Genomic DNA, 9,475 nt, shown 5'->3' on the forward strand with positions numbered 1-9,475 from the left:
AGCGAACGAAATCACAAACTTGAGCTTGAGTCACAAGCTCGGGTCACAAACTTGGTTCACATTCTCGGTGAACCGGATTCACAAACTTGGTGACCTCAGACTAAGTTGGACTGGCTTCGACCAAGCCCTGACCGGCTCGAATAGTCCATCTAGGTCGGAAGATCAACCCCAACTTACAAACGTCACCCCGAGCTACAAGCTCAAGGGGTTCAAACCCAAAACTCACAAACGTCACCCCGAGCTACAAGCTCAAGGGGTTCAAACCCAAAATAATTCATGTATACACATCTCATAAAGAAACATAGGTACAAACTAGGGTTTAGGTCGAGTGTGATAAAGTACACCCTCGCCTAAGTCCCCCTTTTTTTCACATCAAACACATAAGCAGTTTATACACATAAACGTCCTGAATACTTACTCCAAAAGTACGTATAGCAAAAATACAAGGATCACGTCACGTATACGGCTAGTAGGCCCCACCGGTACCGTCTAGCCCGTCACCATCTGAAATAGAAGATTGCATCACAATATATCACAAACGGCCACTAACATGCATAACTCAAGTAAAACGGCAAAATTGGCACATGCAAGTGCGGAAACGGCACACGGAAATCGAGACGGACACGGAAACGGAAAACGGCCAGATTTGCCATCCCAAACCGTTTTGATCAAAAGTTAGGCTAGGAATGTCGGATCAAGGTGGGTGAGACACCGTTTTGAAGCTACGAGGAAGGACTACAACTTTTATTTAGACATCTCAACCCAGATCTCAATAGGTATTGGTCAAAAATGCACAAAATAGTTCCAGCCATTTCATTTCGGGTTACCAAACAGGCCCTGTTTGAAAGACCGTAACTCACGACTTAGAAATCGGAATCAAGAAATTCTACAGGTGTTAGAAAGCTCATTCATAAGACTATAACTTTTATGTTTGGACCAAAGGCTGAATCAATACAGAGCATGGGGAAAAATGGGTCCAAACATCCCTGTCAGAACTGTCCAAATTCGAAGGCAGTTCTGACAACCGATCTTGTTTTGGTCATAACTAGAGCTATGGTACTCGGATTGGAATGCACTTTATACTGTTTCGAAAATAAAACCAAGATCTATATTTCTTATGAAGGAATCAACACCCAGTTCGCATGTTATCAAAACGGACAGAGCATGGTCAGAAGCAAAATTCAAAAACGTAACACAATCTAGTGTACAAAACAGGTGCAAGTGTTTTGGCTATAACTCGGGCTACACTGATCCGTTTGACCTGAAATTTTGTAAGAATATTCAAGACTGAAGAGGTTACAACTTTCATGAAGACCACTCAGTCCATTTCTCACCCTAACTAGGCCAAATTTACCAAAACAACTCCAGATTTTCCAGTTCGAAATTCACTGCAGAAATCAACTAGCAGTCCTGCTTTATTCACTCATATCTCAGCACACACAACTCCAATTCAGGTAATTCCAAAGCCATACAAAAGCTAAGATACAAGGCTACAATTCTTAAGAAGACATCAACAACCAAATCAGAAGCATTCCCAATCAAATTAACCAATTACCAAAGCTGATTACCAAGTTCGGATAGAAACAGGGCAGCAGGGGTATTTTGGTCTTTTCACAGGTTACGTTGCTCCGATTGAGCTGAAATTTTGCAGGAAACTATAAAAAATCATTCTGTACAACGTTTATGTTTTGTGCTAAGGCCAAATCCGCCTCTAACTAGGTGTAACCGTACCGGAAGAATTGGGGAAAAAAATTAAACCCTAGGCTGAAATTCCCTCAACCTTTACCAATCTAGGTTTTCATCCATAAAACTTCTAAGATTCAGGTCATCTATCCAATAAAATACAATATAAGAGGTAGAAGAAGAGTTTCTTAGTTTAATACCTTTAAACCTCAAGGAAATACACAAGAACAAGGCTGCCCATGCAAAAATCACTCCACCCAAAGCTTCCTTGTCACCTTATTGCAAGTTTAATCGGTTTAGTTTTGTGGTTTCAACTCAAACAAGGTAAAATCTAAGATGGAACTTGAAGCTCTCCCTCTCTTTTTCTCCTCCCAAATTTCGTCCATCATGGAAGGCAAAGGAAGAAAATGGTGATTGACTTGAGTTGGATAAGTTTTAAGCTTAATCTTGGTCATGGTCTTGGTCAAGATTGGCTTGGTGCTTGACAAGTGGCACAAATCCAAGGGAAGTCTATCTAATTCTCTCTCTTAAGCACTCAAATGTCTATTACTTCTCCAATCATCTCTCAACACCTTTTGTCACATAATTTCTTTTGCACAAAATTCCTTCTAGTCGTTAAAATTTTACCGTACTAACCGTACTAGCGGGTCCCACGCCCAATATGCACTACTAACGTCACATGAACTAATTTATACTAGAAAAATGTCTTAGAACTTAATTCCCTTATAAAAATAGCTAGAAAATTAATATAATAAAGGAAAGTATAGAAAATGTAGGCACAGAATAAAAATAAGGGCTAGAAAATAAGAAAATATCGGGTTCTCACCGTTTTCCTTAACTCACACGTACTAGGGTTTTAACTTATAATTCACTAACTTATTATTATCACTTCTAATCATATAATATTTCCTCATCCAAAAGTCACTCTTAGCTACCAAATTTGATCCTCACTCGGTACCGAATAGTCACACTACGAAAAAATGTGAAAACCCTAATTCGCTCTTTCTTGAAAACGAAAAGTGAAACCCCACTTTTTAGGTTCATTTGCACTTATTGTGGGATGATTGGATAGTAGGGCAATATTAAATGAATAATTTCCAAATAAAAGGGCATTTTTAAGAAAAATATAAGGAATTTGCAATTCCTCACACAAGATATGGAATCATACTCCTTAAAGTAGAAGTTTCGGCCCCTAACTCACTTTCCATTATACACTCACTTATAAACTCGCTCAAGAAGAAATTATAACTCCTTAGTCTCACTAGTGCCTAGTACCATCCTCTATCAAGATGTTCATTCTAATTCTGTCAAAATTCATATATAAGAATAGAACCCATATCCGCCGTTCGGCAATGCTAATACAGGTGCCTCAGTCAAACACTTCTTCCAATCAAAACTCGCACTTATTGAACTTAGCAAAAAGTTGGTGCTCTCTCAGGGTTTGCAAGACTATTCTCAGGTGTCTTTCATGATTTCTCGAGACTTAGAGTACACCAATATGTCGTCTATGAATACCACCACAATTTGATCCAAATACAACTTAAAGACCCGATGCACCAAGTCCATAAATGCTGTTGGCGCATTAGTTAACCCAAAAGGCATAACTGTAAATTCAAAATGCCCATATCTCGAATTGAAAGCGGTCTTAGGCATATCCGCTTCTAGAATCCTCAACTGGTAATAGCCCTGCCTCAAATCCAACTTAAAAAATATCTCGACCCCCTTGCAACTGATCAAATAATTCATTTATGTGAGGCAAAGGGTATTTTGTTCTTAATGGTCACATCATTCAAGTCTAGATAGTCTATGCATAGTCTCAATCTTCCATCTTTCTTCTCAACAAAGAGCACTGGAGCTCTCCACGGTGAATCACTTTCTCGAATAAAGCCTCTTCCTACTAAATCTCGCAACTTCAACTTCAATTCTTTTAACTCAGCTGGAGCCATCAGGCATCTTCGAGATAGGTGTCGTCCTTGAAACTATATCAATTTTAAACACTAGTTCTCTCTCGGGAGGCAATGTCTCTAATTCCTCGGGAAAGACATCGGGAAATTCCTTCACTACTGGCACGTTTTTCAACTTCATCTTATCCTCAGGTGTATTATAAGAAAGGTTAGATATCCTTTAGCCCCACTACTCAACATTTTCCTAGCTCGAATCCCCGAAATTAAAGCAAACGATGCTAGTCTACCCCTCACATCTAACTTCAAAATTGCTCTCCCTGGAATGCGCAATTCTACTAATTTCATCTTACAATCCAATTGAGCATGGTATCGAGCTAACCAATCCATCCCAAGTATCATATCATATCCCTTAATTGCAAGGCTCGTTAAATCTGCCAAAAATTTTCTCTCACCAACCCAAATCTCACAATTTCTATAAACCTTATTAACAATTAGGCACTGTTCCCCGTAGGAGTCTTAACTTCCAAATCGAAAGGCAAGAAATCACACTTTACCACTATACCCTTCAAAATGTTAGGATCTACAAATGAATGGGTTGCTTCGGGATCAATTAAAACCCTAAATAGACACTCAAGGACATCAGTTATGCGGTTAAGGGCTGTAGCCATTTGGCCATCCCCCTCAGTCCTAGGGTTTTGGTTCGGACCAATCACTGATCCCTCATCCCTCTAGAGAGTGTGGGGTTGCCGAAACCCACGCCCCCATCCACGTCCTCACCGATCTATTTAGCAAAAGTCTAAATGCATAACTAAAAGAAAGAAAATAAGTATAGAAATTTAAAAACATATGCAAGTTGCAAAAACACTTAAAATAAAAGCATAATTCTTTACATAAACAGAAGTCATGCTACAAGTCAAAAGTCCACAAAACAGGTCAATAATGTCAAGTACAGGACACAGGCATTCAAATGCTTCAAAATATAGAGGTACATGCAACAAAATAAAAAACGCCTCAAGGCGAGAATCACCCCATATAAGTCCTCAGCAAAAATCGAAAGATCGAAAGATCACTAGTTTAAGTGGACCGTACTAGTGACTCCAACCATCTTTGACAAAAACTACCAAAGTAGAAAACTACTAGCTTAGTGATTGGCAGAGCCAGAAGTCTTGACTATTTTAGTAGGTTCAACCTCGTCTTCAGCACTAGGGGTTGCGCTCTCCTGTCCCTTGTCGAGTATCTTACCATCAACTACTTGTTCAACCAAGGCCACACACTCAGCCATCATTCCCTCAGCTCGGTCCCTTACTTCTTGTACCGCCCTAGCAAGTTGATGATTAGCCTCTTGAAGCTGCTCACGAAGGGCCTCTGCTCTATTTCACTTTTCGAGTACATTCGTCTCTAGCTCATGAATCCTAACGGCCTGTGCGTCTGTTTATCTTTGATCGTACCTTTTGATGATTACAAAACAAGTGGATAAAACTAATATTTTCCAAGTTTGTTTTTGATCAGAAAATGGAGCAAGACAGGTTCAAAGGCCAAGCATCTGCTAAAACATCTGTCGGACGCACAAATACATCCTATCGGCCGTCCGATAACCGTTGAGTATCTTCGGACGCGCAAAGAACCTATCCTCGGACGTCCGAAGCTGATAAGTCAGCACTTCTAAGATCTCTAACCTCGATCGGACACAGAATACCTGAGCACCGGACGTCCGAAATTCGTTGCAACACTTCGGACGACAAACATTAGAAGCACCGGACGTCCGAAAGAATCAATGAAGGATTCCAAGTTTTTCATCATATGGTCGGACGCATATTCTGATGCTGCCGGACGTCCTAAAGATTTCAAGAAAATTTCTTGAACTCACTGCCTGCGTTCGGACGCACAAAACCAGCCTACCGGACGTCTGACACTACTAACGGCTAGTTGACTCTTCAGCTGCCTTGTGTCCGTTGGTGGCTCTAATTGAAGATGTTTTTGGTCTATTATAAATAGGATAAAAGTCAACCACCAAAAGCACGAATACACATTAAGTCTACATCAGATCTTGAGTGATTCAAGCATAAGAATACTCCAAAAAGAAGATTTGTACTCTTAGTTGTGTGATCATCTTTTAGCTTTTCAAGTGTGATTCAATTTCTTAAATAGTGTAGCTCTGTGAGGGTTATTCGAGTGTTTGTAAAACTTCTTTGCTTGATCAAGTGTATCTTGAGGCAAGGAGGATGTGATCCTTCCCGTGTACACAAGAGATTGATTGTTCGTTGAATCAACTTGAAGAAGCTTACAATATAAAGGGGATATTCAAACTCTAGTCGAGTTTGAGATTTGGTTTGCTATTCCATCTTCTTATTCACTGTTTTGCAACACTAACTGTTTATTTCTTCTGCTCTAAATTACTTCCGCCTTATCATAAATTGTTCCCTGGTCTGATACTTTAGAAAAAGACGGCTAGTTCAGAAAAAGTGATTTATATTTTGGCTAGCTTTTAAAACTACCTAATTCACCCCCCTCTTAGGTTGTCTTCGATCCTTACAATTGGTATCAGAGCTTGGTCTCCTAGAGATTAAGCTCAATCGGCTTTGGAGTAAAAATGACAACCAATAATGCCATGTTTTTTTAGGGACAATCAGTAACTAGACCTCCTATGTTCAATGGTTCAAACTATGTGAGTTGGAAGGAAATGATGATTATTTTCTTACAATCTATTGACATTGAGCTGTGGTTTATTGTCAATGAAGGTCCGTTTGATGCCTCTACTATTGATGCAAATACAAACAGGCCAAGACCAAAAATAAGAAGGGAACTAACTGCTGAAGATAGAACACATCTCACTCTGAATGCCAAGGCGATGAATGTACTGTACAGTGCTTTAGACTCAAACGAATCTGTTAGAGTCAAGGGCTGCAAATCTACAAAAGAAATCTGGGATAAACTTCGAGAAATACACGAAGGAAGTGAAAATGTGAGAGAACAGAAGAAGTCCATTCTGGTCACAAAGTATGAATCCTTTAAGATGGAACCTCACGCAAACATTGACAAGATGTATTGCAGATTCAATGATCTTATTAAGGATCTAGAAGTTCTTGAGAAAGACTACTCTCTAGGTGAGTAAAACAGAAAAATTCTGAATGCTCTATCAAAGGATTGGGAGAGCAAAGTGACTGCCATTGAGGAAGCCAAAGATCTGAACACTTTATCTATTGAATCCCTTATAAACTCACTAACCTCTTATGAGCTAAAACTCAAGTCTAAGGTGCAGGAAGAAGAAGACACAAAAGTTAGAAAGAGCATTGCTCTGAAGACTTCACAAGAAGAAGATGATACAATCTCTCTGGATGGAGATGATAGTGACATTGCACTCATCACACGAGGCTTCAAAAGAATACTCAACAAGAGAAGATTCAGAAAAGGAGGACATAGCAATTCCTTTCCAAATCAGTCCAACAACTTCAGAAATAAAGAAAAGCTGGAATTCAACAAAAAGCAAACTGATAAGTGCTTTGAATGCGGTCAACCTGGTCATTATGCAAATGAATGTCCAATGAAGAAAAAGAAGGAGAACAAGAGTGAACGAAAACCAAAATTCAACAATTTCCAGATCACCTGGAATGACTGCAATTCAGAAGGAGAAGTAGAGGAAGAAGAGGAATCCGCCCAAGTGGCTTTCATGGCCATTGGAGATGAAGAGCTAACCCAATGTAACTCTCAAACTGATAGTGATAGTGAGTCTGATGTTGATATTAATTCTTTCCTAGAAAAAATGCATAATAGCTTAAAAGAATCCTATGTTAGAAACAAGGAACTAAAACAGAAAATTAGCTTTCCAATACAAGATAATGCAAATCTTTTTCGACAAAACAAGTGTCTTAAGCATGAAAATGAGAACCTGAAAAGGATTGAAACTGATGTGCTTGCTGAACTTAACAAAAAGACAAATTTCTGTGACATACTCAGAAGTGAACAATGCAGCCTAAAAAAAGGATGGATGATTTATGTCAATTGTTACAACATATGAAACAGAACCGCCTTCAAAAGAATGACACTGAACCTCACCTTAACACTCATCAGAAAAGATTGAATTATAGTAAAAATGAATTTACTGTCCACAAGAGAAGGCAAGTCAGATTCATTAAACCTGTTCATTTGATTGATCCAATGACTGTATGCAACTTTTGTTGTCAAATTGGTCACATGAATAGCAATTGTTATGTTAAGAAAAACATGAGAAATGGAATGAAATGCATGTGGATTGTTAGACATAATGCTAACCATGAAGGACCCAAAAAGTAATGGGTACCTGTAACAGCCCCACTTTCCCCTAAGACGAACCAAAGGGGTGAGCGGACTGCCTGCCCAGCTCTCGCCAGGACTCACGATGCAGACTAGAACTATCTATAGCGATCCGGAACTTACGAACGAGCGTAAACGAGTCAAAATGGTAAAATAACCCAAAATTTAAAAAAGTGAAATCCGAAGTCGGCCATGAATAGTGACCGACCCGACAGAACCCAACCGAAATAGCCAACAAACATTCACATCTGAACTTTAGCGTTTCACAATGACATACAAAAGTTTTCAAATTTGCCAAATCAAAAGAGAAAACGCCCCAAAAGTACACTTAGGGTTTTAATACATGAGCTATACAAAAGATATGTTCAACTAGCTCAATTTGGCGGCCATTTGTCAAATCCAGACCAAAAGGGTTTATTTTCCTGTAAGGAAAACAAAAGGAACGGAAAGGGTTGAGCTTGCGCTCAATGAGGTACCAAACAGATAGCATTAAAATCATGGCATTTCACATTTAACAAATCAGATACACATGTCAGTTGTAAAGCAAAGGAACCAATGATTCAAATCAGAAGGATACGGGTGGCTCTGAGGAGCCAAATTTCCAGCGCAATACTTGATCCAAACCGGTTGACTCTCCGTCAACGTATATAGAACCAATGCGTCCGTAGACCCCTCTTATCACCGAATTCCGTCCACCAAACACCCCTTTACCGGGCCCGCTCACCTCAAACGAACAAAATGGTAATACTCGAGTATACCCGGAATCAAGGGTCTCAATACCCAAAATCCCCGAACAGACTACCGTGGTTCGTTATCTAATCGTCCAGGCCCTTGCCGGCCCGACTCGAATAAATTAGCCACAGGATTGAGCTCATAGGTCATAGAAATCCGAACAGAACAATCAACACAATAACATATATCAAATTTTGCATAAGAATAAATGGCATATGACAACTAGAGAACGAGTTGTGAATTAATCGTACACCCTCGTCCTCGACAAAATAAACAGATCTCTGCAGCAGCAGAAATCAAAGTAATAGCAAATGGAGGGAGTGTACTTTCACCGCTCAAACTCACAACAAGTTTGTACTTCAATTCCAATCGCCAAGAAAACCCCTAAAATAATTTCAAAATAAACCAATTGATTACATATCCAAAATCGTAGTAAACGGAATGCACATGAGAGACTCACTTACACGTCGTACCCTTGCCCAAAAATACTAATGCACAGTGTGCAAAACATGATTTCTTGGAAACAAAAGCACTAACATGAAGACTATGGTCAACAACCCAAAACCCATATCATTCTCAAAGCAAATCCAACTTAAATTAACCAAACGCTAGAAAATCGACAGCACTTTCCCCTAATTCTTACTTTTCCAGCCATTAAGTCTTCATTATTTCCTCAAATCAGTCCCAACATTTCACACAAAAGTCATCTCATTGCCCAAAAGCCGCTCACTAGGCTCAAAGTAATACAAGTACAAAAATTAGCTAGGAAATGACCGGAATAAGAGTGAGCCCTAAACATGCAAACAAGAACATGGAGACTCGATAACGAGTCATAAAGCCATACCAATCTTAACCCTAATAGGGTT

Source organism: Coffea eugenioides, chromosome 9 (assembly GCF_003713205.1).
Source record: "Coffea eugenioides isolate CCC68of chromosome 9, Ceug_1.0, whole genome shotgun sequence".
Taxonomy (NCBI): Eukaryota; Viridiplantae; Streptophyta; class Magnoliopsida; order Gentianales; family Rubiaceae; genus Coffea; species Coffea eugenioides.